Source organism: Dipodomys merriami, unplaced genomic scaffold, assembly GCF_024711535.1.
Source record: "Dipodomys merriami isolate MVZ:Mamm:240054 unplaced genomic scaffold, mDipMer1.0.p SCAF_51, whole genome shotgun sequence".
NCBI lineage: Eukaryota > Metazoa > Chordata > Mammalia > Rodentia > Heteromyidae > Dipodomys > Dipodomys merriami.
Window position 1 is genome coordinate 6,312,174 of NW_027206080.1, and position 8,281 is coordinate 6,320,454.

The window sequence follows — 8,281 nt, forward strand, 5'->3', positions numbered from 1 at the left end:
CATTGGGTGATATGTACATTTCTTTCCTTTTGCTTAGTGTCAGCTGTTCCCTCTTTCCTGCTCCTTCCTCCCTTCCATTGTTGCTGTTGAGTTGCTTAGTTCATTTTGGTCAATGTCCAGTGCAGCTGATGGGTCCCGCTGTTGTATATTTTCCCATTTCCCTCTGTTTCTGTGTCCTCCTCCTGGTTTCCCTCAAATGTGCACATATATACCATATATGTGATCAGCAGCATGGAGTCTTTTAATAATGATTCAGCCAGATGAGTGGAGGTCCTTTGTTTTTTGAGTCTTGTTTACTTACGTTTTGGATTTAACATCCACTTATCAGGGAGACCATGTGTCATTTGTCTCTTTGCTCTTGGCTTACCTCGCTCCACATGATTTTTTCTAGTTCCATCCATTTCCCTGAGAATACCAAAAAATATGGAACACTTCACACATTTGCGTGTCATCCTTTCTCAGGGGCCATGCTAATCTTCTCTGTATCATTCCAATTTTAGTATATGTGCTGCCGAAGCGAGCACTAATAAATAGATTTTTGATTCAAGTTATATTGGCTTCTCCATAGTATTTCTGAGATCTTGGTGCTTCTGTCTCTGACCACCAAGGCTCTGAGGCCTACATCGCTTCCTGTGTCAATCAACTCTCACCTGGTCTGTTTTACTTTCATCTCTTTCCTCCAGCAATCTGTCATAGACTCCCACCCAGAATCTTCTTGAAGACTCCAGTCTATCACTTCCTTTACTATCATCCTCTAGCGTGTCCTCATTATCAATGATTGAAAGCCAAAACTCCACATCCTAGCACACCAAGTCCCTCTCTAGCCACACTGTCACTATCTGCCAGGTCCTCCCTCACTCTCCCTGATGCCTTTGCTTACCTGAGACTGTTGGGCATGATCTTCCCTCTGTCCCTGCTTAGTTAAATTCGACTCCTTCACTGTGGAGGTCAGAGTTCCTCCCGCCCCAGGGCTTGGCTTCGGGCTCCTATGTGGTCCCTGTGCAGCTCATGCCATCTTCTCTCCTCAGTGAATTGCCTCATCTTCTCCTTTTGGAGGAGTGGGAACTCAGATTCCTACCAAATCTATACTGGGCATCCCTGTCTCTCCTTTCTTTCTTCCTGTTGACATGTCCCTCCCTGGTCAAAGGGTGATTGCTTTTCTGTGTTTGCATGTGTGGAACTGTGCACAGTCCCTGAGCTTTGATGCTCAAGGCTAGTGCTCTACCATTTGAGGCACAGCCCCACTTCCATCTTTCTGCAGTTAACTGGAGATAAAAGTCTCACAGACTTTTCTTCCCATGCTGGACTTGAGCTGCGAGCCTCAGATCTCAGCCTCCTAAGTAGCCAGGATTACAGGAGTGAGCCACCATTACCTGGCTGATTCCTTTTCCTATGCCTTATCCTCTTGGTTTCCAAACTGGTCAATCATTCCCATCACCATGAACACATCCTCAACATTGTTTTAGAGAATCTCCTGGTACCATTCATTTTTTTCCCCCTTATATGCCAACAATTCTTGAAAGAGTTGCCGGTGGTTTCTGTCTTAGTTCTTGTGTGTGTGTGTGTGTGTGTGTGTGTGTGTGTGTGTGTGTGTGTGTGTGTGTGTGTGTATGTGTGTGTGTGTGTGTGTGTGTATTCCTATAACAAAATGTTTATAGATGAATTGAAAAGAAAGAGAGCCCCAATTCTGAAAGCCCAATAACTTAGCACTGGTATTTGATTGGCTTTCTGCTGAGAAGTCTATGCTATTAAAAAAAATGGAGGGAGAAGCAAAAAGGGACATTCTTATACAGAAGCTTATGGGTGGACTCTCTTATAAGAACCTAATCCATTCATGCAATGGTGAGGACTCCTCCATTCCTACCCTGTCTCTTTGGAAAGGCATCAATCCCTCTGGATGGCCTAATCATCTCTGAAAGGTCCTACCTCCTCTCAGAAATATGCCATCAAGACTCAACTTCCAGTGGATGGAAGGGTGAGGAGAGAAGCCATACTCAAATCATAGCACTACTTCCCCTTTTCTCTATGCTTGCCAGGCTGCCCTTCTACTGTTGCTTACAGTCAGGCTAGGTGGTTGCTTCTCCCTGGCCACATTGAGCTCTTAGCTTTCTGCTCTCACCCGGCTTCTCCTACAGCAGCAGCACCTGGACATCTTTTGTCTTCTCGCGTTACCTCCCTCTCCTCACCATCCGCTATCTTCCAGTTAGTATGCACTGTATCCTTGCAGTCTTTTCTGCTCTTGCCACACTATCTGTGGGTGGTATCTACTGGACCCGAACCTTTCATTAACATTGATAGCTCAAAACATGCATGTGAACTCCACATCACACATCTGACTTCCTGTGCTACCTTTCTATGTTGCCCTCTAGCCAGCCCCTCCTAGTTCATGTCCCAGAATAAATTAAGCCTGGTGCTGGTGGCTCACACCTGTAATCCTAGCTACTCAGGAGACTGAGATTTGAGGATTGTGGCTCAAATCTAGCTTGGGCAGGAAAGTCTGTGAGACTCTTATCTCCAATAAACCAGCAAAAAGCTGGAAGTGAAGTTGTGGCTGAATGGTAGAGTACTAGCCTTGAGCAAAATAAGCTCAGAGATAGCACTTAGGCCCTGAGTTCAAGCCCCGGGGGTGCCACATGGATGTGTGCATGCACCCCCACACCCCAAAAATCCAGAAGGAACTGTGGATCTCTTACCCCTCCAAGGTTTTCTCTCCTACCTTCTCTGTCTCAACAAGTCTCATCTGGGCTTCCTTTTGCCCTTCTTCATGCTATTCTCTGCCATTCATAGCCACAAGGCCACAAATATCTGTCTAGTTCACCTGGGAAAACTGTCTTCAATCTGCTGGCTGATTACCATTTCTTCTCTACTTGTAGACCAGGCTAATGGACTTCAATGAGAAGACTGTTGCTTAAGTGGTTCTTCGACTCCAAGCAGGCAATGCTCACATAAAACCTTCAATGGCTGCCCATTGTACAGCAACTAAGTCCACAAGAAAGGCCTTTGCCTCTTCTTTAACTCCTTCTCATGCCACATCCCCACATTTTATCACTCAGCCTGTGGCCACCTACCTTTATTGGCTGGCATCACGGATGTATATCGCCTTTGGCGATTGCCTGTGACACATGGAGTATTTGCTTTGGCTGTTGGATTGATTGCCATGTGCTAGATCTTAGAGTAACAAAGATGGGTCAAAATTGCTGGCAGACAGGAGTTCTTAGTCTAGTGACCAATACAAATGGGGACACAAGGAAATTTGCAATTCACTGTGATAGATGTGATCACAATTGAGAAGAAGCTTGGTAATTTCTCGGGAACGAGAACATTTGGATTGATTTGACAAACCTCTATTTAAATCGTAGATATCACATACATTAGGCATGGTGGCACATGCCTGTAATCCCAGCACCCAGACTATAGCAGGAGGATCACAGGTTCTAGGTGAGCCTGGGCTACCTAGTGAAACCTAGTCTCAAGAAACCAAACTAAACACTCCCCAAATCAAATAAAAACCATAGCTATAGGAAACACAATAATGAGAAAATATGCTAAAATATTAATATTGGTAGCCACTGGCTTTTAGCTTGGAGGAAGTTTCTTCATCTTCTTTTTATAGTTCTGAATATTCTATCTTAAATTTCTTACTTTGGGGCTGGATGAGCAGTAGTTCAATGCTAGAATGCTTGGATAGCATTCACAAGGCTGTAAGGTCAACCCTCAGTACTGCCAAAAAAAATGCAAACAAAAAACCGTTACTTTTTATTTAAAAAAAATTGAAAAATCTTTGGTGGAAATAGTTCTTTCATGGGGACACAAGTACCAACATATACACGAATGCAGATTCACACATGTCAAACCAGAGTCTGGGATGTCTCATTGTGAATTTTCCTCATTGGTTTATGAAACTGAGTTGGCATTAAACTTCTCAAAATGACTTTTGTAGAAGATAAAAAAAAGGAGAAAAAGGATGAGGAAGGCTGACATTCTTAGTTTATGAGTTGAATGGGTTAGCCAGGGAAAGAGGAGGAGGAAAGAAAATGGGATTTTTTTTGTGATGTTCCACTTGTAAAAGTCAATGGATATTTTAACAGGTACCAGCTAGTCCTTCCTGAAATTCTCTTAATAGGGACAGGCTGTGAAGCAGCAAGGAGAAAGATAAATGCTATTCTGGAGAGGAATTTTTTAGGGCAGTGTGGAAAATGTCAAGAGGAAAAAAAAATGTGAAAGACTGAATGGAAAATTCAGTCATGGGCCAACCCACACCACAGTCACAGCTCAGGACCCATGTCCTAATGAGCTCTCCCACCACGCAGCAGTAGCCCCTCCCCCAGGAAGCCCCCTCCACCAGTGGGAGCAGCTTGGGTAGGAAACACATGCCCTGAGAGTGGCTATCATTTTAAGGGCATAGATAATACTGAGAACTGGTCTGCCCCCTTATCCTACAGTATAAGTGTGTTTTCTACCATGAGTACTTAGAAGTTTCTGAATGGGGCATTTGAGGATGCACACAGAGTCTGGGGAGACGAGACTGCTTTCAATCACTAATCCTTTTCCAACTCAACTTTATCTTCATCCTTAGTCTGCCCTTTTGAATAATGACAAAGGACACCTAGATCTCACCAGGAATTCTCTACACCTTGGGGAAATTCCAAAGTGCTTTTCTGTGATTCGGATCCCCCTCTCTGCCAGGTCCTGGAACTTAAACTCTGGGCCTAGGCGTTGTCCTCAAACTTCATTTGCTCAAGGCTAGCACTCTACCGCTTGAGTCATAGTGCTACTTCCAGCTTTTTCTGAGTGGTTTATTAGAAATAACATTCTCATGGACTTTCCTGCCTGGGCTGGCTTTAGACTGTGATCCTCAGATTTCAGCCTCATGTGTTGCTAAGATAACAGGCGTGAGCCACTGGTGCACCACTGATTCTGAATTTTTAAAATTTAATTAATCAATTAAATTAATTGATTAATTAATTGTATTGCTTCTGATGGCAGGCTTCATTGTTTCCCTGTCTTGGAATTCCCATCACTACTCAGCTGTGGGAGGTTTACACAGGAACGTCAGGAACTGGCAAGAAATAAGCTCCATTTGTATGTGGAGACTCATTATCTTTATCCCCTCCCCTTAGAGTTCACATCCCTGTGTCTTTTCCTATAAGGGATTTTTCAAGTCAGAGAATCTTCACTGGTAGAACATTCTGACACTTTGCCGAAGGATCTGTACTGAGACCTCCTTAAACATCCAAAAGAAACATGGTAATTTCTATCTTAGGACTGGCCAAAATATTCTCATTGCAACAAGCGTGGCCAGTGGCTGAGAACCAGTCACACTCCATATCCCGAGCTTGCTGTCTTGAGGTATTTTTCTTCTAGACACAGGCAATCACTGCATTCTTCTGGTTGACATTTTAAGAGTCTTGTAGCATTAGAATCTGCAAAATAAATTCACATTTAAGTTGAAACAGTGGATAAGCCCCTGGCATTAGGGAGTTGGTCTCTGGTTCAGTTTTGAGCCCCCTGCTATAACATACCCCATGTTGTCCGGCCAGTAATTGGAAATGTTTGCCTCCCCAGTCTTTTTGTCCTTGGTCTAAAAGTTTATTTGTTACTTAGTGCTCTTTGCTGTCCTTTTGAGGCAGGTCTGGTTAAATTCAGAATCACATTGAACCTGGGTTAGAGGAGTTTTATTTGACTTTGTTGGTTAAAAATAATGCTATAAGGAACTCTAGACAAGGTGGCTGTGTCATCAGTTTCTGGCCAAGACCTTAATCTAAGATAATGGCTTCTGAGGTCATAAATACATAACCTTCTTACAAGAAGCCAGCCTGGGTCTCAAAAGTACTTGGTTGACTTGGGGGTGACCAATGGTGCAAATATTGTTCCCATTGTACATCTGAAAGTCCTGTGTCCTGGATGAACAAGGATGGTTGGTCATCTCCTTGGAACTGAAGTTGAATGAGCCCAAAACCATGAACTAACTGGCCGATAATAATTTTCATACACAGAATGTTTACCAAAATCCAATGAGGGAAGCAAGAAGAAGAGCCAGAGGAAGGGAGTACAGATGGAAGATTCTTGGAAATGAAACTGCTTTCAAGACAGATTATTTTTAATAGTGTCCAAGTTTCAGTTAACAGGGAAAAGAGGAGCCTTTGCCTGATAGCCTAGCCAGCCTCTTTTTCTGCTCTCATTTCTACCCCATCAACCTCACCCAAATTCAGGGCACTATTCAGCAGACTGTTAGCAACATAAAGCAAGTTCTGCCAGGGGTTCAAAGTAGGGAAAATATTCTAGAAGGCAAACATGGCAAGACTCATAATCCTAGTTTTTGAGATTTTGGCATATAAAGCCCAAGATAAAACTTAAACTAGAGTTCAACCAAGTCTATGGGGCAATAGACAAGATATAAATCAGAAGAAGAACATGGAATTAAGTAATCTGGTTTATAAAATTGTATTATTTAATTTTGGGGTTGACGTCTCTAATAGATGCCTACCACAAAGCTTTTCTCATTATTTTTTTAGGACAGTGGGTATCTTTGTGACAGGGTTTTGCTATATAGTCCAGGTTGTCCTCAAAGTCATGATCCTTCTGTTTCCCTCTTCCAAATGTTTTGTGGCCATCTTTGATTTTGCTTTCTGGAAGGACCTGCAAGCAGTGATAAGCAACTTGAAAGAATGAAATCCATAAGGATAGAGATGTTCCTTCTGGTTCTTATCTTAGCCCTCCCTCCCTCCCTCCCTTCCTTCCTTCCTTCCTTCCTTCCTTCCTTCCTTCCTTCCTTCCTTCCTTCCTTCCTTCCTTCCTCCCTTCCTTCCTTCCTCCCCCTTTCTTCTAATTCTTCTCTTCCTCCTCCTCCTCCTCCTCCTCCTCCTCCTCCTCCTCCTCCTCCTCCCTCTCCCTCTCCCTCTTCTTCTTCTCCTTCTCCTTCTTCTTCTTTTTCTTTTTCTTCTTCTCCATCTTTTTCTCCTCCTCCTCCTCCTCCTCCTCTTCCTCCTCCTCCTCCTCCTCCTCCTCCTCCTCCTCCTCCTTCGTCTTCTTCCTCCTCCTTCTCCCCCTCCCCCTCCCGCTTCCTTCCCCCCTTCCTCCTCCTCCTCCTCCTCCTCCTCCTCCTCCTCCTTCTTTTTCTTCTTCTTCTTCTACATTGTACTTAACACAGCACTAACAGCACACAAATGGGGACCCCTCACCATAGTGGGGGTGGGGGTTCGCAAATGCTCCAAATGCTGTATGTGGACTTTCAAGTGGAAATCAGGAAAAGGAGAAATTATATTATAGTGTACACAAGACATTATCTTACCTTGAAGCCAGTTCATATTTTCCTTATAAACCAGGACAGATTATATTGTTTTGAGAGCTTACAGAGAAGTCTCAGACTCTGAGAAGACTGTTGAGTCAGACTGTTCCCTAGCTGATAACATTCATGATAAATGAGAGAAACATGGTACCAAGCTAAGCCTTGGACACAAAAACAAATGGGGGAGAGGGGGTGCTAGCTACTCTTGACCTGGGAAGTACTGAAGAGGTCTGTTCTCAAGATCATCTACATTAAGTTGATCTTAAGACAATAAAATATACTTCAAAATATGAGGCTGCTATTGCTTCACTGATCACAAGAAGAAAGGAGTTGTTTTGAATGTCTGATCTGGTCTTTCCCACCATGACATTGCAGATCCGCTCAGACCAGATATTTGGTATCTTCACTTAACACATCCAGAAATGGAAGACTCTGATACTTGAAAAAAATAATAAAGCCTCCCCCCAACCCACCCCACTCTGGCCCCTAAGCTGGAGTAAAATCTGACACTAAAACAGATTGCTACAATAACAAGAACAAAAATCATTAAGCCAGACATGGTTGAAATATGGGGACTCTCTGTGGAACTACAATGAACACTATTAGACAAAAGCATTTAGTGTCTGTATTGGAAAATCAAAGCTCTGGTTTATGAGGAGCCTTTGAACATAGTTAAAGTAATAGGTTCATTATTCTGACTAATACCCACTTTTAACTAGGAAACAATGTGAAAATGTTGGGATTCTTTGGAGCTAAATATGAACAAATACTGAGCTTCCATGGAATTTTTAGGAACATGTTTTATTTTTCCTTCTTGAAAACTTCAGCAATTTCTTAAATGTGGTAAATTTTCAGTGTGTTCCCACAGAATTTCACAGTATTACACAGTAAAGTCAAATACTTTCCTTTATAGGACAAGCATTATGGCTCAGAGCATTACATTAGCTGGAGATACATGATGTGAAGGAGAACTCACCACAGATTCAGACTGGA

At 43.0% G+C, this 8,281-nt stretch overlaps 1 non-coding gene across 1 annotated transcript; it reads right to left on the bottom strand.

The window, feature by feature from the left end:
• Positions 1-417: 417 nt before the first annotated feature.
• Positions 418-524, bottom strand: LOC138810923 (U6 spliceosomal RNA). The gene has a single exon (XR_011367270.1). It is a non-coding gene; the product is annotated as a U6 spliceosomal RNA (small nuclear RNA).
• Positions 525-8,281: the final 7,757 nt, after the last annotated feature.